Source organism: Elephas maximus, chromosome 2 (genome assembly GCF_024166365.1).
Source record: "Elephas maximus indicus isolate mEleMax1 chromosome 2, mEleMax1 primary haplotype, whole genome shotgun sequence".
Taxonomy (NCBI): Eukaryota; Metazoa; Chordata; class Mammalia; order Proboscidea; family Elephantidae; genus Elephas; species Elephas maximus.
This window is the reverse complement of record NC_064820.1, coordinates 59336992-59363175: the sequence shown is the minus strand read 5'-3', so window position 1 is coordinate 59363175 and position 26184 is coordinate 59336992. Positions and strand designations below refer to the sequence as shown.

At 39.4% G+C, this 26184-nt stretch overlaps 2 protein-coding genes across 4 annotated transcripts in view; one reads left to right on the top strand and one right to left on the bottom strand.

Annotated features, from left to right (window-relative positions):
• Positions 1-1059, bottom strand: part of DDX4 (DEAD-box helicase 4) — a 139981-nt gene extending 138922 nt beyond the window's left edge. The window contains exon 1 of the mRNA XM_049863796.1: positions 947-1059. The gene's annotated coding sequence lies outside the window, so the exon portion shown is untranslated. The remainder of the gene's footprint in view (positions 1-946) is intronic.
• Positions 1060-1093: 34 nt separating this feature from the next.
• The window catches only part of SLC38A9 (solute carrier family 38 member 9), a 100431-nt gene continuing 75340 nt past the window's right edge, over positions 1094-26184 (top strand). For 2 of the 3 annotated variants that reach the window (XM_049863810.1, XM_049863797.1), the window contains exon 1: positions 1095-1685. The gene's annotated coding sequence lies outside the window, so the exon portion shown is untranslated. Of the gene's footprint in view, positions 1698-26184 lie in introns of all 3 variants that reach the window. The other variant, XM_049863798.1, reaches the window with a different exon arrangement.

Here is a 26184-nt window from a genome sequence, read left to right as displayed (position 1 = left end):
GAAAAAGAAAATTTTGCTATCACTGAAGTAATCAAGACGCCTTGGTAGTGCAGTGGTTAAGTGTTTGCCTGCTAACCAAAAGGTCAGCAGTTCAAATCCACTAGCCGCCCCTTGGAAAACACATGAGGCAGTTCTACTCTGTCCTACAGGGTCGTTATGTGTGGGCATCTACTCAACGGCAATGTGTTTGGATTTTTTTTTTTTTTTTTGAAGCAATCAAAAGAATGATGTAGGGCTGATTTGAAGGCAGGGCCAAAAGAGGAGTTGTAAAAGTTTTTGAACAAGGATAGCATCAGCAATATAACTTTTATCTGCAGAGATGACTGCCTTAAAGGCAATATCCATTATGCATCTAGCCTTGCATTTGTCAACCCTTCAATAACAGAGGCAGTGTTCGGTGGTGTTTAAAAGCGCAGGCTTTGGGATAAGACTTCATTTGAATTCCAGCTATTTTTTCATTCAGTAGTTATTTGACCTTGGGTAAATAAATTAAATATTCTGGGACTGTTGGCTGTGTGTAAAATAGAGATAATAGATACTTCTAGTACTGTAATAAAGACTTAAAGAGAAATTATACATATAATGCTTGGCATTCAATATTAGTTATTTGTTAATTTGGATTTTTATTTGGGGGTTCTTTTTTTTTTTTAACACATTACAATTACGTTGCTTTGCTGCTGTTGTTTTGTCTTTTTTGTTTTGTTTTAAAGCCACTGTCTTCCTATACAAGGACTTAGGGGTAACCATATAGTTTTGGGGAATGGTCAGAGGACTTACCTGTAAGCTGAGGTTTCATAGCAAGCACACTAATTTTACTTAAAATGTTTATTTTAAGAAGCTTTGGGAAAAATTGCTGGAGGTTGGGGAGTGGCATTAAATGTCTCTCAAATCCCCTCTCTACGCTGTTATTAGTGTAAAGAGTATATTTGTCACATAAAAAACAAACCCAACAAAGCAGCTTCCTCTGGTGTCCATAGGGTACGAGCACGTGACCAGACGACAGAGCGGCTAGTCACGAAACCTGGAGAAGGGAGAGAGAGATGGGAAGTCAGCCCTGAAGATGCCACATCAGCTCTTCCTCACGTGCCAGCCAGGGCTGTCAGGGCAAGAGATCGGGTCCTTCCTCCTGGGTCCCTTAGAGCCTCCGGCCGGGGCCGAAGACTGGAGCGAACATCAGGCGGCGGTTCGGGTTGTAACTCGCCCTCCAGGACCCCTAGCAGCAACATCTGCGACACAGCGTTCCAGCCGCCTCCACTCCAGAGACCAGAGGCCGGCTTCTGCGGCGAGGAGCGTGCCCGCTGTCGCAGAGACCTCTGGGCTTTGTAGTCCGCGACGGCGGGAGGTTTGACAGCAGCGGCGGGCTTGGCGGGCTCAGAACTCATTCCCCGCCGGTCTCCGCGGCCTGGGCTGTAGCCTCTTCCTGTCTGCGGGACGCAGGTCCCCGCGGCTCCAAGTTGAGAGTATTTGGGAAGTGAGTCTTCGCCTTCTGGCCCACTTCGCCCGGACTGAGGACTTGGCCTACTGAGGTTGAGCATACTTCCTCATCTTGCAGACTCACCCTTGGAAGGGAGGGAGGGAAAGGTGCCGAGGAGAAACTGTAGGAAGGACTGAGCTCGCGGCGGAGCCTCCTGTCACACGGGGAAGTGCTTTGAAGCGCGCTGGGACCGTCGCTTCGTGGTGGAGCGGTAAGAATAAAGGTGGGGGCCACGAAGACCGTTCTGGAGGGACAACGCGCGGCCCTCACTGGGACTGAGTGCCGGAAAGCCTGGGACTCTTGGGGGGACTGAGGGAATTTGAGAGGGTGTCTAGGTCGGTGTCTGCTGGAGCCTGGGGGGAGAGGCAGGGCTACGGTAGATGAACCCCCGGGGGCAAGGAGGAAGATTGGGGAGATTGCGAGGGTGAGGACGCATCTCTAACCTGAGTTGTGAAAAGGTGGAGAGGGGAGACGAGGGAGGAAACCTCTTTTTGCTTTGAGCTAAGTCTACGGGTGGGGTGAAGGCCCCAACTGTTAAGTTAACCCCTTTCCATGCTTTTCATCCAACTCAATTGTGGGAATGAATGATAGAGAGTGGGGTGGCTTGACATCTTAGCTGTTACAGAATAGTAGAGGTGGAAGGGACCTTTGAGAGCAGCTAGTCAGACTTACTCTCCTCACTGCACAGATGAGTTGAAGAAAGCGGCTTGCTCACTACCAGACAACTTGTTAATGGCTGGCTTGACTAAAACCTAATTTTTATGACTCCTGGGGAGTTCCTTATGCATTACTAAGATCAGTAAATCAGCACACTCTAACCTTTCCCCTCCATTTTTTCTTCATAATGCCTTCAGGACATGACAAAAATCTGACATATGCAGGAAAACAAGCAACCACTGAAGGGAAAGTTTTGTGACTTTTCAATAGGACCCTTATCTTAACTTTAAGAAAACTGTCCTTGCCTAATGAACAACAATAAACTTCATATTAAGGTAAAAGGTTGGTAGCAAACTAAAATGTCATCTGTAGTTTCTTTACCTCTAAAAAAATGAAGTTCACCTTTCCCTCCCCAATTTATGCCCACTATATAGGGTCACTATGAGTCAGAATCGACTCAACGGCACTGGGTTTTTTATACTCTGAGGGAAACCCTGGTGGAGTAGTGGTTAAGAGCTACGTCTGCTAACCAAAAGCTGGGAAGTTCGAATCCAGCAGGTGCTCCTTGGAAACTCTATGGGGCAGTTCTACTCTGTCCCACAGAGTGGCTATGAGTTGGAATTGACTCAACCGTAACAGGTTCGGTTTTTTTTTTTTTTAATGACTCTGAGAGGAGCCCTGATGGTTCAGTGGTTAAGAGCTCCGCTGCTAACCGAAAGGTCGGCAGTTGGAATCTACCAGCTGCTGCTTGGAAACTCTATGGGGCAGTTCTAATCTGTCCTAGAGCGTCGCTGAGTCGATTTTGACTCCAGTGCAATGGGGATAAGCCCTGGTGGCACAGTGGTTAAGAGGTATGGCTGCTAACCAAAGGTCGGCAGTTCGAATCCACCATCCACTCCTTGGAAATCCTGAGGTTTTTTTTTTTTTTTTTTCAGAATGAAATTCCTTTTATTTAAATATCAGCCTCAGTCTCAGCCAGCCTAGCTAAGACAAGTCAGTGAACCACAACTGGAGGGGGAGAGGGGGACAGGGAAGGACTATTCAGTGATAACCAGGAGTGACAAGTGTCCACAGTAGGAAGTAAAGGCAGATCCTTGTGGAGCTTGCCGAAGGCAGGAGCATCAGGAGGAAGAGAAAAAACAAGGAAAGGACTATCACCTATGAGACAGTTCTACCCTGTCCTATAGGATCTCTGTGAGTTGGAATCGCCTGGGTGGCAACAGGGTTGATTTTGGTTTATAGCTCTGATAACAGTTAGCCTTAGATTTCTTCTCACAATCTTTTACATACTGCATATCTCAGTTATACACATTTTTAAAAATTTTTTAATTATATGCTGTTAACTGTGGTTTTATAAGACTTTAAATATTTACAGAAAAGGGTAAACAGCATAGAAGGATAGGAATACCAGTATGAATTATAAATTAAAGTAATAATTTATAGTATTTTTTAGAAGACTATATGAGCGTAAAAGCAAAAACATAATTAAGAGGTTAAACATTTCTACCAGGCCTGCATTTTATAATACTCTTAAATTTCAATCCTCTGCTAGTGTTCATTCTCACCACCTAAATGTAACTTGGGAGTATTCAGTGTTCCCACTGTAAGAGGTTCTTTTGTGCCATAGCATTGTTTTGACTGGTCGTTTCTTTATTGGACCACATTGTCTTTCAGCCCTGTCAAATTTAACTTCTTTTTTTTTTAATTATTTTTATTCTACTTTAGGTGAAGGCTTACAGAACAAACTAGTTTCTTATTAAATTGTTAGTACACGTATTGTTTTATGACATTGGTTAACAACCCCACGACATCTCAACACTCTCCCTTCTCAACCTTAGATTCTATATTACCAGCTTGCCCGTCCCCTCCTGCCTTTTAGTCCTTGCCCCAGGACTGGTGTACCCCTTTAGTCTCATTTTGTTTTATGGGCCTGTCCGATCTTTCGCTGAGGGGGGAACCTCAGGAGTGACTTCATTACTGAGCTGAAAGCGTGTCTGGGGGCCATACTCTCAGAGTTTCTCCAGTCTCTGTCAGGCCAGCAAGCTGGTCTTTTTTTACTTAGAATTTTATTCTAAATTTTTCCGTAGCCCTGTCTGGGATCCTCTATTGCGATCCCTGTCAGAGCAGTCAGTGGTGGTAGCTGGGGACCATCTAGTTGTACTGGACTCAGTGGAGGCCGTGGTAGATGTGGTCCATTAGCCCTTTGGGCTAATCTTTCCCTTGTATCTCTAGTTTTCTTCATCCTTCCTTGCTCCCGGAGGGGTGAGACCAGTGGAGTATCGTAGGCAGCCACTCACAGGCTTTTAAGAGCTCAGGTGCTACTCACCAAAGTAGAATGCAGAATTTTCTTTATAAACTATGTTATGACAATTGAGCTAGATGTTTCCCGAGACCAACATCCCCACAGCCTTTAGTCAGCAATTGGTCCCTCAGGGAGTTTGGATGTGTCTATGGAGCTTCCATGACCTTGTCTTGTACAAGTTGTGCTGGCTTCCCCAGTATTGTGTACTCTTACCCTTCACCAAAGTTACCACTTATCTCTTGTCTGTTTAGTGTTTTTCATCCCCACCCCTCCCCTCCCTTGTAACCATCAGAGATTGTTTCTTTTTGTGTGTAAACCTTTTCATGAGTTTTTACAGTAGTGGTCTCATACAATATTTGTCCTTTTGTGATTGACTTATTTCACTAAGCATAATGTCCTCGAGATTCATCCATGTTATGAGATGCTTCACAGATTCATCGTTATTCTTTATCATTGCATAATATTCCATTGTGTGTACGTACCACAGTTTATCCATTCATCTGTTGATGGGCATGTAGGTTTGTCCATCTTTTTGCTATTGTGAGCAATGCTGCAATAGACATGGGTGTGCATATGTGTATTTGTGTGATGGCTCTTATTTCTCTAGGATATATTCCTAGGAGTGGAATTGCTGGATCATATGATATTTCTGTTTCTAACTTTCTAAGGAAGCACCATATTGTTTTCCAAAATGGTTGTATCATTTTGCATTCCCACCAGAAGTGCATGAAGAATTCTGATCTCCCCATAGTTTCTCCAACATTTGTTATTTCCTCTTTTTTTCTTTTGATTCTGCCAGTAATGCCAGGGGTAAGATGGTATCTCATTGTGGTTTTGGTTTACATTTCTCTAATGGTTAGTGATCGTGCACATTTCCTCATGTGTCTGTTGGCCAATTGAATGTCTTCTTTGGTAAAGCATCTGTTCATTTCCTTTGCTCGTTTTTTAATTGTATTATTTGTCTTTTTGTTGTAGAGGTGTTGAATTTTCTTGTAGATTTTGGAGATTAGACCCTTGTCTGATTTGTAGTAGCCAAAAATTCTTTCCCAATCTGTAAACCCCCCCCCCAAAAAAAACAAAGCCACTGCCATCGAGTCGATTCCGACTCATAGCAACCCAATCTGTAGGTTCTCTTTTTACTCTTTTTGGTGAAGTCTCTTGATGAGCATAAGTGTTTAATTTTTAGATGATCCCGGCGTTATCTAGCTTATCTTCTGGAGAGTGTGTGTTGTTCGTTGTGGTTTTTATCCTGTTAATGCCGTATATGAGGGCCTTTAGTGTTGATCCTGTTTTTTCCTCTATGAACTTCATAGTTTGGGGCTTTATGTCAAATTTAACATCTTTCGAAGCATTTATCGATCGGGTTGGAAGTATGTTCTCTCATATCCGAATTAGAGTATCATAGCTCCTATTGGCTGTCAGGTAGGTGATTTATAAGGAAAGAGTTTACATGAGTTTGTTTCTCGACTTTATAGCAGTTACAGACTTGTATAGAAAAAACATATATGCATACCATAACTGCTTTCGTTAGGCTGCTGTTTTTATTGTATGGTTCCATTTGCTTTTGTCTTGGTATACTACAGAGGTGGTAACTGTGGCCAAATCCTGCTCGCTGTTGGATTTATTTACTTTTTATAAATAAAATTTTATTGGAATACAGCCATGCTCACTCATTTATATATTGTCTTTCACGCTACAAAGGCAAAGTTGAATAGTGGCCTGCAAAGCCTAAAATATTTCCTATGTGGCCCTTTATAGATAGAACCTGTCGACCTCTGGCCTACTAAACTGAATATACGTGTAGTATCTGAAACACTACAAAATATGCAGAAGTAGTAGGTAATTTGGGAGCCCTGGTGGCATAGCGGTTAATCGTTCGGCTGCTAACAAAAAGGTCGGAAATTCAAATCCACCAGCTGCTCCTCGGAAACCATATGAGGCAGCTCCTATAGGGTCACTGATGAGTCAGAACCGACTGGATGGCACCTAACAACAACGGTAGTTAATTCTGATTTTAAGCCTCTGAGAAAGCACATATAAATGCCTGTACAGAGGGTCCATAGGCACATTTGTTTGGGCACAAGGTTGTGTGACCTACTGCCAACCGATGTTAGGATCTTGGCATAGATACTATAGATTTGCTTTTGCAAAGAATTGGGAGGCAAGTTGAAAGGCAGTTTCCTAGCCCAGTGTGAATAGGGCTGATATTCTTTGACGTGTACTGACAATCACAATCAATACCTATTTAAAGCAATAAGGTCATACTAGCTTTCTTTGGTTGATCTTTATGTCCTTCTTAAGTACATAACTGCTTCAGCACAGACACCAAGGTTCTAAATAAAATTTGAAAGTTCCAAGCAAGTCAGTTAAGCAGTTTTTCTATTGAGACTTCATATAAATTCAATGTTAAAATAAAGTGATTGTTGTTGTCGTTATTTAGTTGCTGTCATATCAGCTCTGACTCATGGTGACCTTGTGTATAGCAAAATGAAATGTTGCCTTGTCCTGTGCCATCTTCACAATGGTTGGCATGTGTGAGTCTGTTGTTGTGGCTTTTGCATCAGTTCATCTCAGTAAGGGTTTCTCTCATTTCTGCTGACCCTCTACTTTATCAAACATAATGTCCTTTGGTCTTTACTGATTTGTCTTTCCTGATTATGTGACCAAGGTAAGCTAGCTGAAGTCTCACCATTCTTGCTTCTAAGGAGTATTTTGGTTGTATTTCTTCTAAGACTGATTTGTTTGTCCTTCTGGCAGTCCACAGTGTATTCCATATTCTTCACCAAATACCACAATTCGAAAGATTGGTGATTCATTATGAAATGACTTGTCTTTGGTGTTAATAGTCTTGTATCTGGGAACTTTGCTTTAAAGCTCAGAGGGTTGGGTGTTAAAAAGTAAAATTTTGTTTATGTTTACTTGCTTATTTAGCACCCATCAAATTACATCATTTAGTATTATATCTACGGCAAATTAATGCTATAGCATTTTAGTTAATCATTGATTACACTATTCTTTGTTATAATCTATGTCGTATTAAAAAACCCGTTGCTGTAGAGTCGATTCCAATTCATAGTGACCCTACAGGAGAGGGTAGAACTGTGGCATTGCGTTTCCAAGGAGCAGCTGGTGTATTCAAACTGCCAGCCTTTTTGTTTGCAGCTGTAGTGCTTAACCACTATGCCATCAGGGTTTCCATGTAATATTAGGAACTCTAATTCATCTCTCAAGCTAATTCTTCAAACTTTAGCGTATTTTATAGTTCTACTCGTCGAGACATTGAAAAAGGCATAAAATTTCCTTTAATGCAGCATTCTTGGGGAATTTGAAGTTCAGGCTATCAGACTTTTTGTAGCAACTGAAAATTACTAATTTCCTTACGGTTCTTCATATTTACAGTGCTGTTGTTGTTAGGCCATTGAGTCAATTCTGACTCATACCTACTCCAGATGACAGACTAGAACTATAATCTTTAAAGAAACAGATCGCCAGGTCTTTCTAACGTGGAGCCACTGAGTGGGTTTGAACCACCAACATTTTGGTTAGCTGTCGAGTGCTTAACCGTTGCTCCACCAGGGCTTCTTATTTACAGTATACGCAAATATTATTAAATCTTTCACTGAAAGGCACCAGGGATTATGCACTGCTCATTTAAGTATGACTCCTCTACAATATGTTTATTTCTTTCCCTAGCTTTTAACTTCTATGTTATATCCAGCTGAATTTAAAATGAACTGAGTGTTTTATACCAAATGTTTTGTTTTATATTTTATACTGAATGTTTTCATTTATTGCATACACAGAACCATTTTTTTCAAGTGTATTAGTCAAACTCACAGTCTTCAGTTAAGAAAACTTAATAGGACTAGCAGTCATCATTTTATAAATTAGTAGGTCAAAGTAATCTTGAAAAATCCCACCTTTATTTTTATGACTTAAGACCAAACAAGCCAACTGAATTGTTAATCTGTTTTATTATGTAAAGGAAAGGACTGAAAGATCAAGCTTCTGTTTTTTGCATTTCAACTCTGGTTTTCTTTTTTTGGTCTGTTTTTTATTGTTGTTAAACATATACACAGCAAAAGGCACACCAGTTCAACAGTTTCTACATGTACAGTTCAGTTGTGCAACCCATTCTCACCCACCTTTGCCAAATTGTTTCTCCCCCATTAATATAAACTCACAGACCCCCAAGCTTCCTATCGAACCTTTCAAGTTGTTGTTGTCATATTGATTCCATATAGATAGTTCTTTAAAGAGCAAAATGCATTCCGGGAGGTGGGGCCAAGATGGCTGACTAGGTAGATGCTACCGCGGATCCCTCTTGCAACAAAGACTCAGAAAAACAAGTGAATCGATCACATACATGACAATCTACGAACCCTGACCATCAAACACAGATCTAAAGAGTTGACCTGAGTGACAGGGGAGCAAAAAGCTGCACCCTGAAGCAGCGACCGCTTCTGGAACCTGCGTCTGGCTCCACAGTCTTGAGCCCTCTCGATTCCCTGGAGCCGAGTGGTGGGGCTGATTGCAGCTTGCTGAGGCAGGGCAGGTACGGGACACAGACCTAACCCCTAACACCCTGGGGTAACCTCAGTAGAGACTCAGCCAGCACAAGCAGGCTGCACACTGACGCGGCTAACAAGAGAACAAGCAACCATGGGGAAGCAGCGACTGTTTTCAGAGCCTGGAGCCAGCGTCCCAGTCAGAAAACCTTGGCCCCAGGCTTTGGACCGGGCGCAGGGGAGCTGAGCACGGCTTCCTGAGACGGCGCAAGCACAGGACGCAGCCCTAGCCCTCTGAAGTAACCTCAGAGGAAGCCCAGCCAGCACATGCAGGCAGCGCAATGACGCAGCTGACAGGAGGAGAAGTCACCAGGAGGCAGCGACTGGTTTTGGAACCTGGAGTGCAGTGTCCCAGCCAGGGAACCTTGGTGCTGGGCTTTGGACTGGGAACGGAGAAGCTGCCCACGGCTTCTGAGACAGCACAAGCCCGGGAAGCGGGCGTGACCCTCAGGGGGCAATCTCGACCCAGCCAGCACACACAGGCTACATGCCTCTCGCCCCACGGGAATCTCAGCTAAAACAGTCATCACCAAGCAAGATATGTAACTTTGTCTATATTGCTGGGTGCTACTCTCTCCTATCTATCTAGTGAAGTGCTCTGGGGGGGAGGGGCTCTTCCCTTTTCCTAACCTGTTCTCCTGGCCTGAGAGAAGCAGCTACTAAAAACCCAGGGAAGAAAAATCCTTCCCTGACTTCCCTAAACTGGAATGAAAATACAGAACCAGCTCCAGCCAAGCATATGTGATCCACAGTCTTTGGCTTTCATCCCTACAGGGAACAAGGTGGCTATTACAAAGCAAAGGCAATTCTGATAGAGATCTGACTGTAATTGTTTTAGCGGATCACTGGAAAGACAAGTTTTCCACGTCTGATATCTCTACCTATGAAACAGAGCCCTCACTGATCCACAGTGGGGAACTGAGAGCTGAAGCTCCACCCAAACCACCTAGCCACCTGCCAAAGGGGTCTGAGGATACTGACGCCTACCAATCTTTAGAGGTACATGCATTGTGTGCCTAAGATACAGCTGCAGACCCCACCCAACAAAGTGCTTTAGGAATAGAGACACACCTACCTCACTGGCACGTGGGGGGAGGCTGTCAGCATCCTGCCCCCTCCCCCCCCGGAGTGTGACCCCCTGCTACTACTATAATCTGGTGCACACGACTATCACCACTACTCCTCAAGTTAATAGGTGACAGTCTACACCACACACTTGGTGACCCAAAAGCAGAACATCTAAGCTGATTCTATTCAAGAATAGTGAATAGACTCTTAAGCTTATATATCTGGTAACAGCCCAAACCAGCTGGTGATAGGACATAAGTGATTCAAAGATTACAACAATCAAGACAGCACAATTTAGTAGCCCGGCTGGGTATATTGAAAGAAAACAAAACAAGACTCAGTGAGCAAATATAAAATAAATCATTACAATATCTTATAGATGGCTCGGAGACAGCAGTCAATATCAAACCACATAAAGCAGCAGACCATGATTGCTTCTACAACTCCCCAAATTAAAGAATCAAAATCTTCCCCAAATGAAGATACAATCCTGGAATTGCCAGATGCAGAATATAAAAAACTAATATACAGAATGCTTCAAGACATCAGGGATGACCTCAGAAATGAAATAAGGCAATCTACAGAAAAAGCCAAGGAACACACTGATAAAGCAGTTGAAGAAATCAAAAAGATTATTCAAGAACATAGTGGAAAAATTAATAAGCTGCAAGAATCCATAGAGAGACAACATTCAGAAATCCAAAAGATTAACAGTAAAATTATAGAATTAGACAACTCATTAGGAAGTCAGAGGCGCAGAATTGAGCAATTGGAATGCAGAGTGGGGGAGCTGGAGGATAAGGCAATTGGCACCAATATAGTTGAAAAATCACATAAAAGAATTTTGAAAAATGAAGAATCATGTGGGACTCTATCAAGAAAAATAACTTGCATGTGACTGGAGTTCCAGAACAGGGTGGGATAAAAGAAAATAGAGAATAGTTGAAGGTCTGTTGGCAGAAAACTTCCCTGGCATCATGAAAGACGAAGGGATATCTATCCAAAATACTCATCGAACCCCATATAAGATTGATCCAAAAAGAAAATCACCAAGGCATATTATCATCAAACTTGCCAAAACCAAAGATAAAGAGAAAAATTTTAAAGCAGCCAGGGATAAAAGAAAAGTCTCCTACAAAGCAGAATCAATAAGAATAAGTTCAGACTACTCAGCAGAAACCATGCAGGCAAGAAGGCAATGGGATGACATATATAAAGCACTGAAGGAGAAAAACTGCCAGCCAAGGATCATATATCCAGCAAAACTCTCTCTCAAATATGAAGGTGAAATTAAAACACTTACAGATAAACACAAGCTTAGAGAATTTGCAAAAACCAAACCAAAGCTACAACAATTACTAAAGGAAATTGGTCAGAAAAATCAATAATATCAGATACTAACACAACACAAGGTCACAGAACAGAACATCCCGATATCAGCTCAAATAGGGAAATCACAAAAACAAATTAAGATTAATTTTAAAAAGAAAAAAATGCTCAAAACAGGGAATCATTGAAGTCATTATCTAAAAGATCACAATAATCAAAAAGAGGGAATAAATACAGGAGGCATAGATCTTCCGTATGGAGTGGAAAACAAGGCAATATAGGACGATACAAGTTAGGTTTTTACTTAGAAAAATAGGGGTAAATATTAAGGTAACCACAAAGAGGTCTAACAATGCCATAACTCAAAATAAAAACCAAGAAAAACATAACGACTCAGCAAACATAAAGTCCAACTACTATGAAAATGAGGAATACACAATTTACAGAGAAAAACTTCTCAGCACAAAAAAATAAGTGGAAAATGAAATTGTCAACAACACACGCAAAAATGCACCAAAATGACAGCACTAAACTGATCTATAATTACGCTGAATGTAAATTGACTAAATGCACCAATAAAGAGACAGAGAGTCTCAGACTGGATAAAGAAACATGGTCCATCTATATGCTGCCTACAGGAGACACACCTTAGACTTAGAGACACAAACAAACTAAAACTCAAAGGATGGAAAAAAATATATCAAGCAAACAACAATCAAAAAAGAGCAGGAGTGGCAATATTAATTTCTGAAAAAATAGACTGTAAAGTTAAATCCACCAAAAAGAATAAAGAAGGACACTACATAATGATTAAAGGGACAATTGACCAGGAAGATATAATATATTAAATATTTATGCACCCAATGACAGGGCTGCAAGATACATAAAACAAACTTTAACAGAATTAAAAAGTGAGATAGACACCTCCACAATTATAGTAGGAGACTTCAACACACCACTTTCAGAGAAGGCTAGGACTTGCAGTAAGAAGCTCAATAGAGACACGGAAGATCTAGTTGCTACAGTCAACCAACTTGACCTCATAGACTTATACAGAACACTCCGCCCAACAGCTGCAAAGTATACTTTTTTTTCTAGTGCACATGGAACATTCTCTAGAATAGATCACATATTAGGTCATAAAACAAACCTTTGCAGAATCTAAAACATCGAAATATTACAAAGCATCTTCTCAGACCACAAGGCCATAAAAGTAGAAATCAATAAGAGAAAAATCAGGGAAAAGAAATCAAATACTTGGAAACTGAACAATACCCTGCTCAAAAAAGATTGGATTATAGAAGACATTAAGGAGGGAATAAAGAAATTCATAGAATGCAACAAGAATGACAACTTTTCCTATCAAAACCTCTGGGACACAGCAAAAGCAGTGCTCAGAGGTCAATTTGTATCAATAAATCCACACATACATAAAGAAGAAAGAGCCCAAATCAGAGAACTGTTCCTACAACTTGAACAAATAGAAAGCGAGCAACAACAGAATCCATCAGGCACCAGAAGAAAACAAATAATAAAAATTAGAGCCAAACTAAATGAGTTAGAGAACAGAAGGACAATTGAAAGAATTAACAAAGCCAAAAGCTGGTTCTTTGAAAAAATTAACAAAATTGGTAAACTGTTGGCCAGACTGACTAAAGAAATACAGGAAAGGAAACAACCCGAATAAGAAATGAGATGGGCCATATCACAACAGACCCAACTGAAATTAAAAGAATCATATCAGATTACTACGAAAAATTGTACTCTAACAAATTTGCAAACCTAGAAGATATGGATGAATTCCTAGAAAAATACTACCTACCTAAACTAACACAATCAGAAGTAGAACAACTAAATAGACCCATAACAAAAAAAGAGATTGAAAGGTAATCAAAAAACTCCCAACAAAAAAAAGCCCTGGCCCAGACACCTTCACTGCCGAGTTCTACCAAACTTTCAGAGAAAAGTTAACACCACTACTACTAAAGGTATTTCAAAGCATAGAAAAGGATGGAATACTACCTAACTCATTCTATGGAACCACCATCTCCCTGATACCAAAACCAGGTAAAGACACCACAAAAAAAGAAAATTATAGACCTATATCCTTTATGAACATAGATGCAAAAATCCTCAACAAAATTCTAGCCAATAGAATTCAACAACATATGAAAAAAATAATCCACCATGACCAAGTGGGATTTATACCAGGTATGCAAGATTGGTTCAATATTAGAAAAACCATTAATGTAATCCACCGTATAAATAAAACAAAAGACAAAAACCCCATGATCTTATCAGTTGGTGCAGAAAAAGCACTTGACAAAGTCTAACACCCATTCATGATAAAAAGTCTCAGCAAAATAGGAATTGAAGGAAAATTCGTCAACATAGTAAAGGGCATCTATACAAAGCCAACAGCCAACATCATTCTAAATGAAGAGAGCCTGAAAGCATTTCCCTTGAGAACGGGAACCAGACAAGGATGCCCTTTATCACTGCTCTTATTCAGCATTGTGCTAGAGGTCCTAGCCAGAGCAATTAGGCTAGACAAAGAAATAAAGGGCATCCAGATTGGCAAGGAAGAAGTAAAATTACCTCTGTTTGCAGTTGACATGATCTTATACACAGAAAACCCTAAGGAATCCTCCAGGAAACAACTGAAACTAATAGAAGAGTTCAGCAGAGTTTCAGGTTACAAGATAAAACATACAAAAATCACTTGAATTCCTCTACATCAACAAAAAGAACATTGAAGAGGAAATCACCAAATCAATACCATTCACAGTAGCCCCCAAGAAGATAAAATACTTAGGAATAAATCTTACCAAAGATGTAAAAGACCTATACAAAGAAAACTACAGAGTACTAGTGCAGGAAACTAAAAGGGACCTACATAAGTGGAAAAACGTACCTTGTTCATGGGTAGGAAGACTTAACATAGTAAAAATGTCTGTTCTACCAAAAGCCATCTGTATATACAATGCACTTCCGATCCAAATTCCAACGACATTTTTTAATGAGATGGAGAAACAAATCACAAACTTCATATGTAAGGGAAAGAAGCCCTGGATAAGTAAAGCATTACTGAAAAAGAAGAAAGTGGAAGGACTCACTCTACCTGATTTTAGAACGTACTATAAGCCACAGTAGTCAAAACAGCCTGGTACTGGTACAACAACAGGCATATAGAGCAATGGAACAAAATTGAGAATATAGATAGAAATCCATCCACATATGAGCAGCTGATATTTGACAAAGGTCCAGTGTCAGTTAATTGGGGAAAAGATAGTCTTTTTAACTAATGGCGCTGGCATAACTGGATATCCATTTGCAAAAAAATGAAACAGGACCCATACCTCACACCATGCACAAAAACTAACTCCAAGTGGATCAAAGACCTAACCATAAAGACTAAAACGATAAAGATCATGGAAGAAAAAATAGGGACATTAGGAGCCCTAATACAAGGCATAAACAGAATACAAAACATTATTAAAAATGACGAAGAGAAACCAGATAACTGGGAGCTCCTAAAAATCAAACACCTATGCTCATCTAAAGACTTCACCAAAAGAGTAAAAAGACCACCTACAGATTGGGAAAAAATTTTCAGCTATGACATCTCCGACTGGTGCCTGATCTCCAAAATCTATATGATTCTGTTAAAACTCAACCACAAAAAAAACAAACAACCCAATTAAAAATTGGGCAAAGGATATGAACACACACTTCACTAAAGAAGATATTCGGGTTAACAGATACATGAGAAAATGCTCTCGATCATTAGCCATTAGAGAAATGCAAATTAAAACTAGGATGAGATTCCATCTCACTCCAACAAGGCTGGCATTAATCCAAAAACCACAAAATAATAAATGTTGGAGAGGCTGCGGAGAGATTGGAACTCGTATACATTGCTGGTGGGAATGTAAAATGGTACAACCACTTTGGAAATCTATCTGGCGTTTCCTTAAAAAGTTAGAACTACCATAGAACCCAGAAATCCCACTCCTCGGAATATACCCTAGAGAAATAAGAGCCTTTACACGAACACATCTATGCACACCCATGTTTATTGCAGCACTGTTTACAATAGCAAAAAGCTGGAAGCAACCAAGGTGTCCATCAACGGATGAATGGTTAAATAAATTATGGTATCTTCACACAATGGAATGCTACGCATCGATAGAGAACAGTGATGAATCTGTGAAATTTTTCATAACATGGAGGAACCTGGAAGGCATTATGCTGAGTGAAATTAGTCAGATGCAAAAGGACAAATATTGTATAAGACCACTATTATAAGATCTTCGAAATAGTTTAAACTGAGAAGAACACATTCTTTTGTGGTTACGAGAGCGAGGAGGGAGGGAGGGTGGAAGAGGGTTATTTACTGATTAGTTAGTAGATAAGAACTACTTTAGGTGAAGGAAAGGACAACACTCAATCAGGGAAGGTCAGCACAACTGGACTGAACCAAAAGCAAAGAAGTTTCCGGGATAAACTGAATGCTTCAAAGGTCAGCAGAGCAAGGGCGGGGGTTTGAGGACTATGGCTACAGGGGACATCTAAGTCAATTGGCAAAATAAATTCTATTAAGAAAACGTTCTGCATTCCACTTTGAAGTGTGGCGTCTGGGGTCTTAAATGCTAACAAGCGGCCATCTAAGATGCATCAATTGGTCCCAATCCACCTGGATCAAAGGAGAATGAAGAACACCAAGGTCACAAGATAATTATGAGCCCAAGAGACAGAAAGTGCCACATGAACTAGAGACTTACATCATCCTGAGACCAGAAGAACTAGATGGTGCCCGGCCACAACCGATGACTGCCCGGACAGGGAGCACAACAGAGAACCCCTGAGGGAGCAGGAGAATGGTGGGATGCAGACCCCAAATTCTCATAAAAAGACCATACTTAATGGTCTGACTGAGACTAGAAGAATCCCGGTAGTCATGGTCCCCAAACCCTCTGTTGGCCCAGGACAGGAACCATTCCCGAAGAGAACTCATCAGACATGGATTGGACTGGACAACGTGTTGGAGAGAGATGCTGATGAGGAGTGAGCTACTTGTATCAGGTGGACACTTGAGACTGTGTTGACATCCTCTGTCTGGAGGGGAGATAGGAGAGTAGAGAGGGTTAGAAACTGGCAAAACGGTCAGGAACGGAAAGACTGGAAGGAGGGAGTGGGCTGACGCATTAGGGGGAGAGTAAATGGGAGTATGTAGTAAGGTGTATATAAGTTTATATGTGAGAGACTGACTTGATTTGTAAACTTTCACTTAAAGCACAATAAAAATTATTTAAAAAAAAAAAAGAGCTTAATGCTCAAGGTAGACGTTCTTTACTATTGTTTGGTTTAAAGAAGACTTCTTTAACCCATGAGACCAGGAGAACTGAATGGTGCTCAGCTTACCATTACCAAACATTTTGATCTAAGATTCTATAGAAGAATCCAGACCAAAGGGAGTGGGAGGGATGCAGTAGAATTTCAGATTTTCATGGAATTTAAATTCTCGGGAGCCATTCAGCTCGATGAACCCCTGGAACTATTGCCCTGAGGTAATCTTTAAACTTTAAATCAACTCTGTTTTGGTGAAATTACTTTATCTCAGTTGCCTCATCTTAAAAATGAAGATTTAGTAACAATTACCATTGAATAATCTATACTTTATATTCAAGAATATTTCTGATGCTCTACATTTGGCTAGGTACGACACTTTATATGTTTCAAACAGTCAAATTTTTTACTATGAAAAGGTAAATCTTACACTGTTCTATTACTAAGGTAATTTGGGAACTAGACCCAGTTGTTGATGTGGATTTAAGCTGCAAGTGAAACAAAGAACTGAAACTCAGAATTGGTTATTAGCATCCTACTAGTTGCCGTCAAGACAGCTCTGACTCATGGGACCCGGTGTGTTAAAGAATAGAACTCACTTCATAGGGTTTTCAAGGCTGTTAACTTTTGGAAGGAGATCTCCAGACCTTTCCTAGGTTTTATTATTGAAGTGATTTAGGAAAACTTCCTTGACTTTTCTGAACTTCATAAATGATAAGATTTTTAAAAGTTTATTGAGGGTAGGAACTAGGACTTTTAATTTTTTTTTTTTCAGTACCTGAGCATATTATAGGGGCTCATTCAGAACTTGTTGAATGAATCTATCATTGAGAGGTTACCTTTACTCATTATTTTAGTTGTCTCATCTTAAAATAATCATTTTTACTGTTGTATTCTTCATGAGGTATCGAAATAAAGCCCTTCTTGTTTGGGAATGATAGTATTTTGGTTTAACTTTTTTGAAAAGTTATTGTTATAATGAGGTACTACTTTAACATTTTCTATAACATTACTTATTTGTCTCCAGTAGGACTAAGTTAATGAGAACTTTGGCTTAAATCTTGGGCAGGAATGCAGAAGAGGAATGTGGAAAGGAAAGAAACAAGAAAAAGAAAATGCACATATTTTGGGAATAGTCCATGGTACCAACATCTGTGTCACATAATAGTGGCATGTTGACAACATTTGCCTAGCTGTTTATTATTGAAGAAGAATTTTTTACTTAAAAGAAAAAAAAAGAAAAGAAAAACCCCAGCAGGCTACATAAGTAAAAAAGCAAGTATTTATGTTTGGTTTGGTTTTGAAAGAATGATAATTTTAACATTTGTTTTCTCATTACAAAATGCTAAATATAATATATAATCATCTCATTTAATCCTTGACCAACCCACTGAGCTGGGTTTTTATTTCAGTTTTGCAAATGAGGAAGTAGTCTCTTGGAGGTTAAGTGGTTAGTCCTAAATTACACAAATAGTGAGTAGCAGATAGAGGGTTTCTGACTTAAAATTTTTATTTTCTTTCTACTCTGCTATAATGTTACATTTTGAGGATTAAGAGTAGTAGACATAAGATTTCATTCAATAAATACAGCAACAATAAAACTGTACTTGTTAAGTAGTCTGGGCAGTAAAAAGAAACAGGAGGTGAAAGATAAAGGAATGAAAGAAATGGCAAAGCACAGGAAAGCCAGCACCACATAGTGGTAAAAAGTGCAGGTGCTGGCCTTAGACTGCCTGGGTTTGAATTCTGAGTCTGTCACACTTAGTTACTTGACTTCTCTGTGCCTTGTATCCTTATCTATAAAATGAGAATAACAATAGTAACTTACTTAGTTACCTAGTGTTGCAGTCACAAAAACTACTACTTTCTGGAAGTTTTGGAGGTTTAGAAGTTCAGATCTGTTGCTGTTTTTGGTTTGGTTTTGGTCACTTGTCTGGAACTTTATCTGTGCAATCTGTTTCTTTTGTGATATGCAACTACTAATGTATATGCTCCTTTTTTTTAATTCTTTTTTTTTTTTTTTACCCTAGCTTTTCAGGTATCTCCCTTGTATGTGTTCGTGGTCAGCTGATGATGGGTCAGAGGGTTTACATCCTGAGTCAGTAAGGCTTCCACTCTGCCAGTTGATCTATGTGTGGGTTGGGGAATACATTCAAAGTTCAGGTACTTCTCAATTCTCCTCCAGCTTTTAATTTAATCTGGTCTTTCCTAGGTCTTCCTTGCATGTTTATGCAGCCTCTCCGTTATCCAAGGATGTGTAGACAGCTTGGACCTGCTGGTATTTTCCTTTGGCATGTGCATACTCTCCCAGTCAGCCAGGGATGTGTAGTGAGCTTATCCAGACACTCTGTGGCTGTCTCACTTCCAGGATCTTCCTGTCAAATATCTGGCTAGTCTGCAAGTCTGCCAGTTGCCCAGTGTGGGACTGCAGTGCTGTGGATTTTCTTAGATTCCACAAACTTCCAATATTGTTACCCTAAGTTCAGAGGTTTTTCATAAACACTTCTCAGTTTGTTTGCCTTTGACCAATTTCTAGAGCTCTGAGATGGTGGTTTTTAATGATTTTCTCCAGGTTTATAGTAGGTTTTTTGGAAGAAGATTTGCTGGCCTCTTCAATTTACCATCACTAGACGTCCCCTCCAATTGGTTTTTTAATGCTTCTTTTTTAACCAGTACTCTTGCTAACTTTCCGACTAATTCTAATACTAAATCTGTATTCTTTGATATTTTCTACATACATACTCATTACTATCAAGTCCTTACAACTTTCTTTTTCCTATGTTAACTCATTAACTAGAAAAATGAGGATGGCAAGCGTTTTTGGTTCTTTCTGATTTATTTTTTTACATCAGATTAAGGGAATATCCTTATGTTTCAAGTTTGCTAAGAATTTTTATCATGACTCAATGTTGACTTTTATCAAATGGTACTTCTGTGTCTACTGAGATGATCATATGATTTTTCTTGTTTATCTGTTAATGTATATATTAACTGATTTTCTAGGGAATAACCATTTCCTGTGGTAAATCCAATTTGGTCATGATGCACTGCTCTTTTTATATATTGATTGATTGGGGTTGCTAATATTTTGTTTCAGTTGTTTGCATCTATGTTCTTGACTGAAATTGGGCCATAATTTTCCTTTCTTGTCCTGCCCTTGTCATATTTTAGTTTCAAGTTTTGTTAGTCTCATAAAATGGTTATAGGAATATTCAGGTTTTTTATTTCTGTGTAATTGAGTTTATATTTGAACTTGTCCATTGCATCCACAATTTCTATAGTAATGTGTCCTTTTTTATGTCAAATATTGGTTATTATGCTTTTTCTCTTTTGTTCTTATGAGTCTTGCTAGAGGTTTATCAATTCTATTACTCTTTGAAAGAACTTTTGGCTTCTCAACTCAGTCTATTGTATATTTGTTTTTTCTTTCATTAACTCCTGCTCTTCGTTGTTTGTTCCATTATCTTAGTTTTCTAACTTCTTAAAATATATCCTTAGCTATGCAATGTTTAGCCTTCTTTTCTGGAATAAGTATTTAAGACTAGAAACTTCTCTCTGCTTTAACTGTATTGCATAGGTTTTGAAGTACACTATTTTCACTATCATTCAGTTCAAAATATTTTCTAATTTGCATTCTGATTTCTTTGGTTTACAAATGGTTCTTAATTTCTAAGTGTTTAGAGTTTTCTGATGTAAAAATGGCACAGGAGTGATGTCTAACCTTCTCTAACTTCACAAAGGGAAAGAAGAATCAAGATAACAGTCCAAGGCTGATTCCTTCGAGGTGGAGGTCAGACTTGCCTCCTCTCTCTGCCATCTTTACCAATTCTGATACCAACCGTCCCTCCCATGGCACTCTCTGCTTCTCTGCTGAGTTCGATAATTGATTGCAGTGGTCACACAGAACTCATAGACAGTACTTACAATTATGGGGTTTATTAGGGAAGTAACAGTTATAACTCAGGCTCAGAAACACTCAGGATACAGTTCTTCCATCAAGACAGCCTCTTCCGAAAAGAGAAGGCAAAAGGGCACAGGGGCTGGTGGAATGGACGTGGGAAATCCGGGATGGAAAGGAGGAGTATGCTGTCACATTATAGGGAGGGCATCTAGGGTCACATAATAATATGTGTATAAATTTTTGTATGAGAAACTAACTTAAACTGTAAACTTCCACTTAAAGCACAATTAAAAAAAGAAAAAGAAAAAAGACAGCCTCTTCCCAGCCATGCTCACAATCACACCTCTCCCTGACTCTCGGCCTCTGCCCAAAGACACTCAGCTTTCTCTCTCTGTGGGCTGGGAAGCCCATCACACCATCTCCTGCTGCTGTGTCTCTGCTGCCAGTTCTCCCTGCCTGTGGTATTACAGCTCTCTCTTTGTTTTCTGGCTTCAGGAGCTTCTCAGCGCAGGAATCCTAGGTCCAAAGGACATGCTGGCCCCTGGCTGTTCTTCCTTGGTAGAGTGGGATCTTCTCTTTCCAGCCTCTGGGGGTGACTCATTTCAAGCCCAGCAGGATGGCAAACCTGACCAGTCCCCTTGGTGGGCCACATTACCCTATTTGCACAGTCTCACCCAATCACTTGAGTGGGAGCTACGAGACCATGGCGAGAAAGGCCACATGAAAGTGATCCATCACATTGCATCTGATTAGCCTTTTTTTTTTTAATTGATTTTTAGTTTAATTGCATAATGGTCAGTGAACATGCTATGTATGACTTCAGTGCTTTCAAATGTGTTGAGACTTATTTAACGGCCAAATATATGGTCAATATTTGTGAATTTTCCAAATGAACTTAAAAATGTTCACTTTTCTTTCTGCGTGCAAGTTTTATATATGTATTATGTTGTATTTGTTAATTGTATTATTTAAGTCTTGTATATCCTTACTGTTTTTTTCGTATTGCTTTTTCCTATCCATTTCAGAGAGATATTTGTTGAAATCATCCACTAGGATTATAGTTTATCCATTTCTCTTTTTAATTCTCTCGTTTTTGCTTTACATATTATTAGGCTGTGTTGTAATGCAAACAAATACAAAATTAATATCTTCTTGGAGAATAGAACTTTTGAAGTGACCCTTATTATCTTTAGTAATGTTTTTTGCCATAAAGCCTACTTTTTCTTTATAACGTGACCAGCTTTCTTTTTGTTATTATTTTCATGTAGTATCTATTTTCCAACATTTTGCATTATTCTTTCTATATCATGTATGTGTGTATAACCTTTTAAGCAATATATAGCTAGATTTTCTTTTTTATCTAGCCTGACATTTTTTGCTTTTAATTGGTGCATTTAATCCACCTGTATTTTATGGAATAACTCATCAGTTCAACCCATTCAATAAATATTTGCTAGCTGCATATTACATTCCAGTTGCTATTATAAGCGCTTGGGTTGCAGTGAACAAAATAGCCAAAAATTTCACTGTTATAGTGTTTACATTTTCTTGACAGGGCACAGATGAGTAACAATATGTGTAATAAATGAGTGGATTTTTATTACTTTATTATATTAGAAGATGATATTGCTATGGAATGATTCAGGGAGGTAAGGGGAATTATGGGTGCTGGAGGTGGGCAGATTATGACTTTCAAAGAAGGTGGTCAGAGTAGGCTTCATTGAAAATGTGATCTTTGAAAAGTATTTGTAAGAGGTGAGGGTATTAGGCATGTGCATACCTGGAAGAGCTTTCCAGGTGCAGGAACTAAAGGTCAAAGCTTTAAGTTAGAAACGTGCCTAGCATACTTGAGGAAACACAAGGAGACCAAGTGTGGCCAGAGTAGAGTAAGCATGGAAGACGGTTGCAGGATATGAGGTCAAAGAGGTAAAGGAGGGTCAGATTATGTAGTACTTTAATGGGCATTGTAGGGACTTTAGTTTTTACTCTGAGTGAGACAGGAGGCCATTGAAGGATTCTGAGCGGAGGCATAATATTAATTTGACTTACCTTTTAAAAGCAGTTCTCTATCTGCTGTGTAGAAGATGGATGGTAGGGAGAAAAGCACAAAGGAGGATCTCCATTAAAGAGGTGTTGTATTAATCTAGTGAGCAATGATGTTGGCTAGGTTCTGGAAGTATTTGTAAAAAGAACCAACAGAATTTCCTAATGGATTGAATGCAAGTTGTGAGGGAGAAAAAGTGATAGATGATTCCAAGGATTTTTGACCTGAGTAACTAGAAGAATGAAGATGCCGTCAACTCAGATCAGGAAAACAATGGGTGAGCTAGTTTTTTTGAGAAGAAAATATAAAGTTTGCTTTGTTCATGTTAGGTTTAAGGTGTCTGTTACATCCAAGTAGAAATGTTGAGTTGCATGTTGGGTATGCAAGTTTGAAATTCAGCAAAAACAGTTTAAACTGGAGGGTATTACTGTGGAAATTGCCATTGTCTAGACCAATATAGATGTCAGAAGAGACTCTGAAACTTGCTCTTGAAGTAGAGTAGCTAAAGCGGATGGAAGAAATGAGGAAGTAAAAGAGCTGAACAGGAGATTTCAAAGGTTGGCTTGAGAACACAAAGTGAACTATTATAATGAAATGTGCAAAGACCTAGAGTTAGAAAATCAAAAGGGAAGAGTACACTCAGCATTTCTCAAGCTGAAAGAACTGAAGTAAAAGTTCAAGCCTCAAGTTGCAACATCGAATGATTCTATGGGAACCCTGGTGGCCTATTGGTTAAGTGCTACATCTGCTAACCAAAAGGATCTCCAGTTCGAATCCACCAGGCACTCCTAGGAGACCCTATGGCTAGTTCTTCCCTGTCCTGTAAGGTTGCTATGAGTCAGAATTGACTTGACAGCAATGGGTTTGGTTTTGTTTTTTCATGGGCAAAATATTGAACAACACAGGAGGCACCAAAAGAAGATGGAAGGAATACACAGAGTCACTGTACCAAAAAGAATTGGTGGACATTCAACCATTTCAGGAGTTAGCATATGATTAAGAACCAATGGAATTGAAGGATGACACCCAACCTGCATTGAAGACTTTGGCAAAAAACAAGGCTCCAGGAACTGATGAAATACCAGTTGAGATGTTTCAACAGCTAGATGCAACACTGGAAGCACTCACTTGTCTATGCCAAGAAATTTGGAAGACAGCTACCTGGCCAAACAACTGGAAGAGATCCATATTTGTGCTTATTCCAAAGAAAGGTGAACCAACAGAATGGGGAAGTTATCAAACAATAATATCACACATAAGTAAAATTTTGCTGAAGCAAATTCAAAAGTGGTTGAGTACTTCATCAAAAAGGAACTTCCAGAAATTCAAGCCAGATTCAGAAGAGGATGTGGAACAAGAGAGATAATTAATTGCTGGTGTCAGATGGATCCTGGCTGAAAGCAGAGAACATCAAGAAAATGTTTGCCTGTGTTTTATTGGCTATGCAAAGGCATTCGATTGTGTGGATCATAACAAATTATGAATAACGTTGGGAAGAATGGGAATTCCAGAACACTTAATTGTACTCATGTAGGACCTGTACATAGACCAAGAGGCAGTCATTCGAACAGAACAAGGGGATACTGCATGGTTTAAAATCAAGAAAAGTGTGCATCTGGGTCGTATCCTTTCACAGTACATATTCAGTCTGTATGTTGAGCAAATAATCAAAGAAGCTGGACTGTGTGAAAAAGAACTTGGCATCAGGATTGGAGAAAGACTTATTAACAACCTGCGTTATGCAGATGATACAGTCTTCCTTGATGAAAGTGAAGAGGACTTGAAGCACTTACTGAGAAGATCAAAGACTACAACCTTCACTATGGATTGTACCTCAACGTAAAGAAAAATCCTCACAACTGGACCAATAAGCAATATTATGATAAACGAAGAAGAAATTGAAGTTGTCAAGGGTTTCATTTTACTTGGCTCCATAGTCAATGCCCGTGGAAGCAGCAGTCAGGAAATCATATAACATATTGCATTGGCAAAATCTGCTGCAAAAGACCTCTTTAAAGTATTAAAAAGCAAAGATGTCACCTTGAGAACTAGGGTGCACCTGACCCAAGCCATGGTATTTTCAATCGCGTCATAAATGTATGTGAAATCCGGACAATGAATAAGGAAGACTGAAGAAGAATTGATGCCTTTGAATTATGGTGTTGGCAAAGAATATTGAATAAATGAACAAATCTGTCTTAGAAGAAGTACAGCCAGAATGCTCCTTCAAAGCAAGTATGGCGAGACTTCATCTCACATGCTTTGGACATGTTATCAGAAAGGACCAGTCCCTGGAGAAGGGCATCATGCTCAGTAAATTAGAGAGTGAAAAAGTGGAAGACCCTCAAGGAGATGGACTGACAAAGTGGCTGCAACAATGGGCTCAAGCTCAAGATTGTGAAGATGGCACAGGACCAGGCAGTGTTTTGTTCTGTTGTACATAGGGTCACTATGAGTTGGAACCAACCTCACCTAATGACAACAACAAAATCGATAGAACTTCCCTTGGTGATAGAAATACTCTGTATCTGCACTGTCTAATATGGTAACCATTAGCCACATATAACTATTGAGTACTTAAAATGCAGCTACTGTGACTGAGGAATTAATATTTAATTTTAATTTATTTAAATTTAAATAACTACATGTAGCTAGTGGCTATCGTATGGGACAATGCAAGTGACTGGATAAGATTAAAATTACCAAGAGGTGGAGGGTAGATAGAGAAGAGGACCACGAATGAACCTTGGGATTCTGTCATTTTTAAAGGTCAGGAGAAGATGAGCAAACAGCGAAGGAAATAGAGAAGGAGGAGGGAACAGTGAAATAGAAAACCTTCCAACCTAGTGAATCTAGTGTATCAAGCGGGAAAGTGATCATTTGTGGCAAGTGTTTCTGAATGGTCCAGTAAGTTAAGGACTAGCTTTACCTATGTGGAGATCTTTGATGATCTAATAAGAACAGTTTATGTGGAGTGACAGGGAAGATAGCCTGATATACTTTTTATTTGTCCCAAATATTTTTTTCTTTTTCTGTTCTTTCTTGTCTTCTGTAGATCATTTTTTAATCATTTTATTTTCCACCTCTACTAAATTTTAAGCTATACACTGTTTTCTCTTATTTTGATAGTTACCTTAAGAATTACAGCATGCATCACATCAAAATATAATGTTGATCGGTATTTTTACATTCCTCCTGGTGACAACATAAGGAGGACCTTAGAACACTTTAAATTACAAGACCTTCACATAAGTTTTTTTTTAGGGGGGTTGTGGCCTGGAACTTTAATCTTTTTTCCCCCAGCCTTATAAAATATTTATTTATTGATACATTAGACTTCTTGAGTCTGCAAATTGATATATTTTATGAATTCTGGGAAATTCTCAGCTATCATTTTTTCAAATATCACCTCTACCATATTGTTTTTCTCTTTTTCTGGTTCTCAAATTACATGCATGTTAGACCTTCTCATTCTAGCCCCCATGCCTCTTA